General features: G+C 43.1%; 2 protein-coding genes across 3 annotated transcripts in view; one reads left to right on the top strand and one right to left on the bottom strand.

Annotated features, from left to right (window-relative positions):
• LOC146391443 (leucine-rich repeat and fibronectin type-III domain-containing protein 4) overlaps positions 1-9,017 on the bottom strand; it is a 36,909-nt gene extending 27,892 nt beyond the window's left edge. Inside the window, exons 1-2 of the mRNA XM_084924411.1 lie at positions 8,443-9,017; positions 6,690-7,490 (exon numbers count right to left, since the gene is read on the bottom strand). The gene's annotated coding sequence lies outside the window, so the exon portion shown is untranslated. The remainder of the gene's footprint in view (positions 1-6,689; positions 7,491-8,442) is intronic.
• Positions 1-12,229, top strand: part of pcxb (pyruvate carboxylase b) — a 291,593-nt gene that overhangs the window by 205,046 nt on the left and 74,318 nt on the right. The window lies entirely within an intron of this gene.

Genomic DNA, 12,229 nt, shown 5'->3' with positions numbered 1-12,229 from the left:
ACAGTTTGTTGTTTGAGACATGGCCACATACGCTTTGACAAATGTGACCTTGGGCAAGGCACTGAACTTCAAGATGCATGGAGGTGGGTGAAAGAGAAACGCACTGCAAAGCACTTTGTGCGAGCGTGCCGAGGTTAAAACGAGTGCAGGCTGCTGATGTCACATGGCATCAGTGGGGTCGTTAGGGGAAAGGATGGATTAAATGGCTACATGATGTCAAGAGCCTCGAGCTCAACACATGTGAAACTTGAAAATTAAAGCAGGAGGCTGTGAAATCTTTGCTTTGTTCTGCAGTGACCAAGTCGTGTCACTTTTAAAGTTCAGAAAGGTGTTTTAAGGTCTGAAAAACAACATACTGTTCACGTATGTTCGGGGGGTGGACGTGTTCTTACCGGCCATCATGCATGTTCCTCATTCAACACCTTATTGTAGATGAAAGCAAGTTAAAGATTCTTCACATTTATGGTGCTCATCTGGCTATCTGCTTCTCAAAAATTGCTCCTATATTCTAATTGTGATGTGCTGTTAAATATTAGTGACTTCACCTGTGGTGAGACACCTATTATCCTTAAGTCTGGTATCAGTAGGCATTCTCTTTCTTGATTTTAAGATTTTAGTGAAGGTTGATTGTGTATTTGAGTTTGCAGACACAGAGGGGTCACCCAGGAGAAACTCTTGCTTCAGTTTCTAATCCTAGTTTATTTTTCTTCAGTCACATTCTTGAACTTCTAAACTTGCACCCACTTAAATATGGTTATGCTTACATCCACAAATTTGCCTGCAGAGACACAGTAATGTAAGTGGTGTAAAATAGCTGACCTGCCACTCACCGTGAACATAATGTGCTTGCATTTTCCTGTCCTGTTTTTATTTTATTTTTTTTATTCCTTCTGATGCTCTTTCTTCATCTTCGTCTCTCTAACTTTCAAGCTCAGCTTCATTGTCCCTTATTGACTTGTTTTGGCGCCTATTTCTCTGTAAGCAGATGACTGCTCATTATCTGATTGCCATTCCATCCGAACTCCAACCTAATGTCAGCCTTTCAGCACCATATTATCAATGGATGCTTTTGTGCGTGTGCACCTGTGCGTGTTTACGTCGATGAGGCTAATCAACCATAAATTCAGTACAAATACAAGTCTACAAATGATGTGCCAACACACCACTGCTGATCTGTCAACATCCCCACCAGTCAGAAACCCTGCAGCGCCAATTATATGGACCCTGATTGGCTGACGCTACGGGATGCAGCTTGGCGGAAAAGCGCACGCGTGTGTGTATGCATGCGCATGTGGCAGTTTGGTGATTCAGCAGGGTTTTCAGCTCAGTGAGGGGAAATCCTGAGTAAGAGAACAGTTACCCAATCAGCGTTCTGCATCCTGCACAGTAGGTCAGTGACATGCCAGCCAGGCCTCTGCATCACAGTGATGGATGTATTGATTAATGCTGCACAGACGGGCGCACACACACTTCCACACAGGCACACACTTCTATAAAAAATAAACTGTCTTCACTAATGTGTTTGTTCTTTTTTCTACCCTTTTTCTATTTTATCTCATTCGATTTTCTATATTGCTCTAGTGGTCACCCATCTTTCTCATGGCCCTCTCTGAACCAAGGGAACTTAAATGAGGAAAGACAAAAGGCCAGTGATAAGAGATGGGTAGCACAAGTAGAATCAGGAGGCATAAATGTAGCATATAAGCGATTCCTTGCTCAAGTCTTGTTAGCATCAGGCGCGTTGGATCTGAAGCCACTTTTAGCTGTTATGAATCACAACTTGCAATGTAACTCACCACAGAGCTTTTTCCCCCCAGTGTGTGATACTAATGCAGACAAAACAAGGCTGCACTGCAATGAGCCTGCAGGGGAAACTGGTTTCCCTTGAGTTTGTTGATTACTGCGTCTCATTTTCTAATGCTTAGCAGTGCTGATACATGCAGAAATGCTGCGTGCTTTGCTGTGAGACTTAAGTGTTTCCAACTAAGTACAAGCCGGTTTCTTCTGACAGTCATCACCCACGCACCATGATGCACTTGAACATCTACAACCCACTGCATCTGTTGGTGATATTTGTAATGCAGACAAACACATGTGAACTGAAGACGTAGTGCTGGTTTGGATGCTTGGCAGGAAGCTGTTCCCAGCGTGTTTAGCACAATTGTGGGACATACTTGCAAACTGATGGTCTTGATGTTTGCCTTTGTCGGGCTTGGATTTAAACTCGATGTGAAGAATGTACATCTCAGCAGTCTAAAAGAGGCTGACGGTGCTTTAAAAGCCCAGACTTTCTTTTTCAGTTCTTGGTTTTAAACTCTTGAAAAGCCTAAAATCAATCATCGAAGAGTAAATGCACCCAAAATATCAGTCAGTGGACTTGACGGATTGAAGGGCACCTTTGATTTGTCTTGGTATGGTATAGGGCTGGGACAATCAACAGTCATTTATCCAGCAAGAATGCCAAACCGCTTAGGCTTTGGAAGTATGACCCCATATTTCCTACTCTTTTTCTGCCTTTTTACAGACTGAACATGCGATAAAAGGTTTAAATGGGGTCATAACATCTTGCATTTTAGGCTCGTTGGAGAAAAGTTTTGATGGGATTGAACACATCAAAGTTTTGTGCTGTTCCTGTAAATCCATCTGCTCTCTTCCTCCATCTCTAGAGGGGGTTTTCACAAAGCAGGATTAGCAAGTTAGCCCGATAAGTTTAAAAGTACTCTGAAATTTTGTTAGCAATTCTCAGTCTGCATAGCTGAATCACATTACATAAACCTAATTTTCTCATTTAGTTTCATAGATTTGGATCAGTATTAGCTAGAGTGGAATAATCTTTCACAGATACGCGGGTTAATTCCTAATCTTAATTTGCGAAATTCTGCTGGGACTCATTGGATCTGAGTTCTAGGTGTTTATAAAACGCTGCAGAAACCATTAATTTTATTATTGTTTTCTAATTCTTGTTTCTCCTTTGTGTGTGTGTCCTTTATGTGATTTTTTTTTTTTTTGAGCTGACCCTTCTCTTTGTTGCTCACTGTTTTGGTCAGGCCTGATGGAGCTTGTTGGAGCACACTGACCTGACCATCTTATATTTGCAGTGTGTGTTTTGCCGCTACAAAGGACATCAAGTTCAGCGTAGCTGCTTTTTGATAATGGAGGTGTGCTCATCATGTTCTCTAATCTCTAGAAGCGATATAAGAGATCGTTCTGTGGCAGAATAAAACACAGAACTGGATGAAGAGAGCACAGATAACAGTGTTCATCTCTAGCTATAGTTTCTACTTCTCTTTAAATACGATTGCTGCGTGAAGTCTTAATTTCCACCACATCTCCGACCCCACACTTAACCCCTCCCCCAAGTTTCCTCACGTTCACACTCGACTTTCCCCCATTTCTCCCATCTCCTGGATATCTCCGTCCCCAAAACCCACCCCTCCATCTGTCTCCAGTGGTTGCCGTGGTTACCGTTTGTTCTGCTCATCAGGCGCCTGCTGTGCCTAAACAGACTGTCAACAGTTTAATTACTCATACTTTCATCCCCGTGTCTTTCCTTACTTTCTGTACAGCACGTTTGCTCGCTCCTTCCACCTCTTTACGGGTAACCTCTTGGTAACTCTTTCTTTTGCTCCTTCAATCATTCTCTACTTTTATCTTCACACTTCCTTCCGTCATTTGACATCTTTTGACTTTCATCCTTTTTTTTGTCATCCTTTCGTTGCTATCATTACATCCTACAAATCTACGGTTGACTGCCAACTGTCTAATTACTCAATCTTTTATCATTCGGTCCCATCGGATTGATTCCATTCGTTCGCACACCCCCTCCTCCTTGTGTCTCTGTTTTATTAGTGCAGTTTTTCTTCTCAGACATTGTTATTCCTCTATTCCCTTATCCCCACGCTCTCTTATCATCCACCTCTCAAGTGTCATCGCTCGCCTTTTCATTCTTCATTACTCAGTCTCTCTACATCCTCCGAGTGTTCCTCCCTATCTTAAACAGTGTTGTAATTACGCCTCTTCATCACACTATCATCTGTACCTCTCTGTCCATCATCTGCCGCTCTGATCCCTGATCCCGACAGCGGCCTGATGCCTCACCCTTTGATCCTCCCACTATTCCTTAACAGCTCAGCTTTTCACGTCTCTCCTTTCACCGTTTGTCTTCCCCTCTTTCGTCCATTCATCCATCAAGTGCCATCCTCCTGACAGTAACCACGTTTCCCTTGTTTCAGGGTTTCAAACTTTCCACTTCTCTCCTTGATGGAAAGTTGGTTAAATCAAGCAGGTGTGTGACATCCTACATCCATCATAGGTTATGATCTTTGATGTTTAATCGTGCCTGTCTTTTTTTTGTTTCATGTAATTATCATTAATGTTCATGACTTTTCCACTTATTTGGGTCCCTCATCTTCCTTTTGGCTCTTTATTCATTAATCAGCTGTTCAGTGAGGCCTCGCCCCGCAACCAGCTACTGTCCAGTCACCATAACTGAGTTTGACTTTTTGCTATATTGAAGTGGTGTGCATAAGTATTTAATAATGGGCTCTAATCTACGTTTAGCTGGCTTTTCTGGGGTATTTTTACCATTTCTAAAGATTAAAAAATGCATGAGAGCAAGTTTAATGTAATTATTAGCATATCAGACTTATAGTATGCTAGTATAATTATAATTACCCAGCCTAGTCTTAATTCACAGGCCAGATGCAGTTCATACTGCAAAAATGTCTGGATTTACATGTTGTTTGAGCTAGATCACACTAACTAGCACACAACCAACACTGCCCGGTAACCCATCAGTTAATAAATGTATATAATATATATACACACATTCAGTTTGTTTATCTTGGCAAGTCTTGTATTTTGAACAGCAAGTGCCCCATCTGTTCACCTGCCTTACTGTTGCCTGGGAATGACGGGCAGACACCCTCGGTAACAAGAAGCCACATGGAGCATTAACAACATAATTGAGAAATTGTTCTTTTATTCTGCTTTTATTTCACTGTTTGAGTCAAATGACACTTACCTGCTCTGTATTCTTATGAAACTCAGTAGCAGGAGAGCAGAGCCAATTATAGATTGATGATTTGCTTAATAGAAACCAAACAGCCTCTTTGTTGCACTTCAAAAGGAGTTAGTCGTCATTTCTTCTGCATTAGCTGTGCCCCCGTTCAAAGCGGGAGTCAAAACTGTAAACTATCAACGGAGCAAATAATGAGCCCTGTCTTGGTTATTCAGAAAGCTTATTGTTCACATGTGCCGTATTGTTTTAAGCTGAATCTCGTTTGTTTCCGGGATAATTAATGTTCCTCTAAGGTAGATTTTTCACTTTTCCTATAAGCCGGGCTCGATAATTGGCTCGTCTTTTTACATGGAAAAGCCCTATGGTACGTTGTATTCCCCTCCTAGTTATATCTCCAAATAGCTCGTTACTGGTGTTAGTGATCTTTAACAGAGTTTTTGGGGCCATGCAAGACTAATTGTAGCCAATGGTAACAGTAGAAAGCAACATAATGATGACCATCTGTCACTGTTAATTATTTCTTCTCATCTCTTTTTCTATTTTTAATTCCCACCCAGTCAATCCTCATTCATGTATTATTCTAGCCTGGATGTGTCTCTTTCTTACTTTTATTATCTAGTCACTCATCTCAGGTCTTTTTCCCCCCACTGCCTGTGATTGGCTCTTCTGTTTTTCATTTTAATGTAGTTTCTTGCTTCTGAAATCTCGATTATACAACACTGTGCTCATCTTGAGCCTTCCATTTCTTTGCTTTTTCACTGTTACCATAAGACCTTCATCACGTCACTGTGTATCCTTTCCTACTCCTTCCACTCATTGTTTTTTCCTTGTCACATGACAGTCTGTCACTGATTATAACTCACCCTCTGCCATCCTTCCATCTGACCTCTCTTAGCCTTCAATACCCACCACCACTATCATGTGCCACCCCTCCCTTTCCTTTTTCCATCTCCGCACATCACTATTTACCCTCTCTCCCTTCTCCGTTTCTTTCTCATCGCCCTCTTATCCTTCTCTGTCCAGTCTGTCTGATCTCCCGTGTCAGTGTGCCAAATCTGCGCGTTTGTGTGCGCACGCAGGCAAAGCTTACGTAAAAAGCCCCAAACAAAGGGAGGTTGGTACGGATCTGTGCTGCTTAGGCTGCTGCTGCTGACACCACAGACACACAGTCAACCCCACAGACACACACAGCACGCCAGGTGAGATTACATAAAGGCAAGGTGATGAAAGCCAAGCTGAGACACACCTAGTAGGTAATGTGATGCAAGACAGCTGGCTGACACTCAGACACACACAGATTCTCAATGGGAGGGTAGAGTGAAAAAGGATGTGAAAAGAATACAAGGATGATAAGAAAAGGTTAAAATTGGTGCCAAGTGGTAGATTTGACACTACTTCTAACTTCTGAATGCACTTTTGTTCATTTTGTAGTCCTGTGTGTGTGTGTGTGTGTGTGTGTGTGTGTGTGGGAGAGAGAGGGAGAGGGGCACAGAGCTCTGAGTTCCCAGTTCAGTGAGTGCTGGTGTGCAACTGCATTGATTTACTCAATGATTCAGCACAAGAGAGCTAGCCATGCAGATATAGATTTGCCTTTTCTGGTGTGTGGGGGTGTGTGTGTGTGTGTGTGTGGGTGTGTGTGTGTGTGTGTGTGGAATTGCATGGACATTACCTTTTCTGTCTGTGCGGCTCTATAATCCGAATCAGCTCCACATGTTATCCTGGTTTGAGGGTGTGTGTGTGTGTATGTTGCACAGATCTTGCCCCAGGTGTTTCTACTTATTCTGAGCCAGCACAGGGGGGTGGGAGATTGTGTGCTTGCACTGAAACCTGTCCTACTCCGCTCCACACTCACACATCCCCACACACATCAAAAGGAGACGGATATAGGTCAGTGTCAGACAACCAGAGAGTTGGAGAAATTCCAATCCCACGATATCCTCTTAGGCTTCTATAGATGAAGAAAACCTGGGAAATCCTGAATTACTCGCTCAATCCTGGTGCGGTATTCCGAAAAAGAGACTCGGGTTTGAAAAAAATCCAGGAATCCACTTTGCTTAAAATCCTATTTATGGCATCTTGATACGATTTCCTCATGGCTGTGTTCAACTTTTCTGTCTCAAGCAGTTCAGTCAAGTAAGAATCCAAGCAGTAGTCTTCACCTCCCCTTCTCACCTCCTCTCTCCTCCATCGCCCTCCCTTTGCTCCTTTTTTTTTGCCTCCACTCTCAGCTCCCCTTTTCTTTTATTCATTCATCTGGTCCTTTCTTTGTTCTTGTACACGCTCAGTTTTGTTTCTTTTCACGCCTTCCTCTCGTCCCTCACTTCCAGGAGCGGTCTCCGGTGTGTCTCGGGGCTCTTCTACACTCGCTGCTGCATTTGTTCTCTCACGCTGAATTAGCCGTTTGTTGATGACCTTGGAGGCAAGTGCAGAAAAGGTGGTTTGGGAGTAACCTGGGAGATGGCTGGAAAACCTAAAACGAGAGAGACAGTGTAAATGCAGTGTGTACTGTGCATGTGCTCCATTTTGAAAACTCCTTTTGTGTGCATCATAAATTATAAATCAGCCTTTCGCTGCTCCACCCTGCTGACCTCCCTTTTCCCTCTGATGCCTCCACACCTCCCTGTTTCCACAACTTCTGTCACTCACGCCTCTCTTACGGCCCCCTCCTCAACTTGCCATCCCCTCATTTCTTTCTCCCTCTGTTTCCCACACTCCCTCTGTCTCTCACCTGTCAGTCAGAGGGAATCGATAGCTCCGAGACCCTCTTAGCACTTCTCGGTAGGCTGCAATGGATGATTCTTGCGCTCACAAATGCACTCGGCACGCACACAGACACACAGTCGTGCAACACATTTACACATGCTGGCGCACGCATCCAAGTAGCCATGCAGTGATACTCTCTGCAAGCACGCACAGCCTCTGCATCTCCGTTTACTTGCTCTGTCTTTGAATCTCACGCACAGACACACACTGAGCCTGATAAAACAACTGGTCTATTGATCAGTGGCACAAATGTCAGACGGTTCAAAAGTCCACCCGCCTCCACTCTCTGGCCTGTCAATCAAACCGGCACCTTTTAAGAAAACAATCTCATTATCGTGCTTTAAATCTTTGCACTCTGTCAGTGTCTCTCGGCGAGTGTGTTCCTTTCAGTGTGTATCTATATGTTAGTGCCGCAGCTGCATGTATGTTACAAGCCCACTGGATCTTTTTTTTTTTACATTTAATTTTTATTATCTGCAATTCATTTCTTTTCGTTCCAGTTTTCCTCCCTCTTCTCCTCCTGTGTGCACTTTGCTACTTCAAAAGCACAGTAGAGCTATTTTTCTGTTTTTTGAGTCGTCTCATTGTTCTTTCATCTTCATCTAGCATCTTTCACCCCTGTTTTGCCCTCTGTGAGATAAAAAGATGTATTTACTAACCTCGTTTTCCGGATCATTCCACCACCATGACTCCTGAAGCCGTCACATTTCTCCGTCTCCGCGGCTTTCGCTCTCTCAGCTCCGTGGAAAAACACCCATCTCTCTCTCTCTCTCGTTGGTATCTCTGTCTCTTCGTCTGCCTCTCTCTCTCCCGTTGGTCGTCCCCTCACTCGGTCGACAGCTGCAGCGCTCTGTCTGCCTCCTCTGTCGCTCTTCCGTCAGGGCTGTAGGCTGATTGAATTTTAAGTCATGTTAATCCCACAGAACAGGTACTGAATGAAGGAGGGGACAAAGAAGGGAGAGAGAAAATAACAGAATGCAGAGTAAGCTGGCTTGTATTTTTAGAAATCTCCTCTCTCCTCAGGAAGGGATCTTTCTTTTACTTGTCCTGCTTCCACAGAGTCACTTGACTCTTGATTTTGTTTTTTCCCATTTGTCTGCATCTCATCTTCTTTTCTTTTGTCCTTATCTGGGGAAGAAGTGTGCGATTCTCATTGAGCAGCAAAGGAAAGCGCTGTGATCGGTCTCCGGCAGCGTCAAGCATCAGACTGAAAGAGTGTGCACAAGAGAGAGGCATGTAGATGAGGAGCAGGACAAATACAGGGCTGAGGTGTAGAGGGGTGGGGGGAGAGTAAGGAGGAAAAGAGACGGAAGATGTGCTATAGGAGGAGGAAGAGCCAAGATGAGGAGTTGGGGATGGAGAATGTGGGAGACTAACAATGAGGAAGAAGAGTGATGACAACGACCTACACTGGCTCAATGTAGTTAATTTAAAATAAGTAAAAAGATGCACTTTCAGAATGTGTGCTCAGATGTAGATGTGGCACCGTGTTGTTTTTAGTCCACTGGTGGGATTTGTTAATCTATATATAGGAAATGCACAGAATAAGGATTTGGCATGCATTACCCCCTCCCACCAGTTAGGTGTCTGTACTGGACCCCGTCTTTGCTATAAAGCCAAAGGTCATAGAGCACTAATGAGGCTGTTTAGTACTAATATGATTAAAATTGAGATACTTTAATATTAGTCTTCTCTTTCATTACATTTCAGAGTTATAGTTTACTGGCCCCATTTTTCCTTTATAGCTGCCCAATTCTTCACAGCTTAGATTTTTTAAAAAGTGCTGAAACGTCCATCAGAGATTTTACGTCTATATTGACATGATGACATCACACAGTAGCTGCAGATTTGTCAGCTGCACATCCATGTTGGGAATCTCCAGCTCCAGTTTTAGATGACTTGAGTTTGTGACCGTGTCTTTTCCTACTGGGAGCGGCGTCAGAAGATAGGTGCACTGATCATAAGGGATGGACATGATCAGCAAAGATACTCAGGTGGGCTGTAGTGTTTAAACAATGCTCAGTTACAGCAGCAGCCTGAACCGCTGATAGAAAGCAGGATGGATCCATGCTTTTCTTTCTGTTTATGTCCAAGTGTGACCCGACCATCCAAATGTCACAGCTGATTGAGGCTCATGAACATTTTTACACTCTTTTGTTGTCCAATTTTGGTGAGTCCATGTAAATAATAGCCTCAATTTCCTGTTCTCACCTTAAGAGTGTCGCCCATTGTCGTTTTTTTGCTGCTGCTTTAGCCGATCTGCTTCAACCTTCCACATGTTGTGTTCAGAGACGCTCTTCTGCATTTGTTATGCTTGTTTACAGCCTTGGTTATAATGAGCTGATACTTAAGTTACTGTTGCCTTCTCATCAGCTAAGATAGTCTGGCCATTCTCCTCTGGGCAAAAATGCCTTGTTGATTCTAGAGGTCAGAGAACTGCTGCTCACTGGATATTTTCTTTTTCCGACCATCCTCTGTAAATCCTAGAGATGGTTGTGTGGGGAAAATCCCAGTAGTTCAGCAGTTTCTGAAATCCTCAGAGCAACCTGTCTGGCACCAACACTATGGCACACTGATAGCCACTTAAATCACCTTTCTTCCTTATTCTGACGCCGGGTTGAACTTCATCAGGTCTTCATGTTCACATTTTCTAAATGCATTCAGCTGCTATCATGGGATTAGATATTTCACATACCTTTAAATATTTGCATTAAAGAAAATTTGAAACAGCGAGTGAATGTACACAGACAGACGGAGATGTAGCTCGCTCGCTCTCGCTCGCTCACACGATATATCTGTCATAGATATAGCTCTATTTATCTAGAGATGTCGAGATGTCGCTATATCTAATGCATGTTATCTACTCTCACATTTACATTTCTACATGCAAGCCTAGAAAACCTTTTTCTCTATATCTCACTTCAGCGTGCTGGAAAGAATAAGGAGAAGTTCTCCCAGGTTTCTCTTTTCCACAGTGTGCACAGTTGTTCATTTTGGCCTTCCAGGTATGAAGCTCTTACTGAGTTCTGGCATTTTTTTTTTTTTTTTTTTAATATATATTTTTTGTACTTTGCAAAATTTAGGAAAAAAGGAGCCTAGGGGTTAAACTAACTACATGCAGGTGTGTTTGCAAAGTGTTTCTTGCTGAGAAAGGAAATACAAGGAGTGAATTGCACAAATGGGGACAATAATGCACATTTTCAGATGGTCTCCATGCAAATGAAAGCATAATTAGCACTTAATGGTATACATAAAAGTGACATAAGTAGTTGTGTGACAAAATAAGAGACCTTAGGAGAGAAGCTAAGGTTCCGCATGCTGCGTCTCTTTGGTTTGCTGTAGATTGAAGCATACAATGAGGCCCGATCACCTTCTGTTAAAAAACAGGCCTGAAAGATTGTGGTGCAGTCATATATAGAGAAGTACTGATAAAACATATTTCGGATATAATATTTCGTAGTTGTAGGGGTATTTTTACACAAAATCTGATGGAGGGTTGGGTGGACAGAAGGAAGGAGAGATGGTGGAGGGGGAGGAAAAAAAGACGGCTGGTGTGACAAGGGGAAGCGAAGTTTTTACCGCCTCGAGCAATTCTCAGTCGGACCAGGATGAGAGCGGGAGCAGACGATGATGATTAAGAGAGAGAGGACGGGGACGTAGGGAAGGGGCCAAAGATCTCTGAGGGCATAAGGGAGATAAGTGAGGAAGAGGGGTTACTGAGAGATAGAAGAGAGGGCTGGATGGAGTGATAGGAAGGCGATAGGAGCGAGTGCAGCTGATACTACTTCAAACGGTGGTCGAGGGCTTGATTTCCCTGCCGCGCTGATAGCTGCTGGAAACGGCCGTGAAATGGAAACCATCTTCGGGCGCGTGTATGTGTGTCTGTGTGTGTCCCATTACTAAGGCAGGACCTAAAACATCAGAGCTATTGGATGTTGGAATTAAGTCACTCCCAAATTTCACATAAGCGCAGTTCTGTTTTGCAACAAAATCACACACTGGAGATGAAACTTCAGAGAGAGATGGTAGGAACGAGATGAGGGATGGAGATGTGGTTCTGTTATGGGTGAATTGGTTTTTCATGTATCTAAATTTCAACCCAAGACTCAATTTTTTTTGTTCATCTTTCACAATTTATGCCCCCTTCCTGTTTATCTCCTTTCTTCATTTCCATTTCAAGCATTTGACTCCCCAACATTCATTTTTTTTCTTTCTTATATATGTCGTTCCTTGATCTCTCCCTCTTGAATTTTTTTTTTTCTCCTGCTGCTGTGGGCCAACATATTTTTAACTTTGTAAGCCAAACCTCCCTCAAAGGAAGGTCCAGCAAGGGGATGTTTGATATATTATTTCATCCAGTCATTTAGAGCGGCCAGTTGATGGCCCGTTGATTCACAATTAATCAAACCTCTAGTGTTGTAGCACCCAGTTCTCTTCCCAGAGCGA

Source organism: Perissodus microlepis, chromosome 3 (genome assembly GCF_051167445.1).
Source record: "Perissodus microlepis isolate ML-2025 ecotype Zambia chromosome 3, ASM5116744v1, whole genome shotgun sequence".
Lineage (NCBI taxonomy): Eukaryota > Metazoa > Chordata > Actinopteri > Cichliformes > Cichlidae > Perissodus > Perissodus microlepis.
Note: the sequence above shows the minus strand (reverse complement) of the source record. Positions and strands in the feature narration are given on the sequence as shown.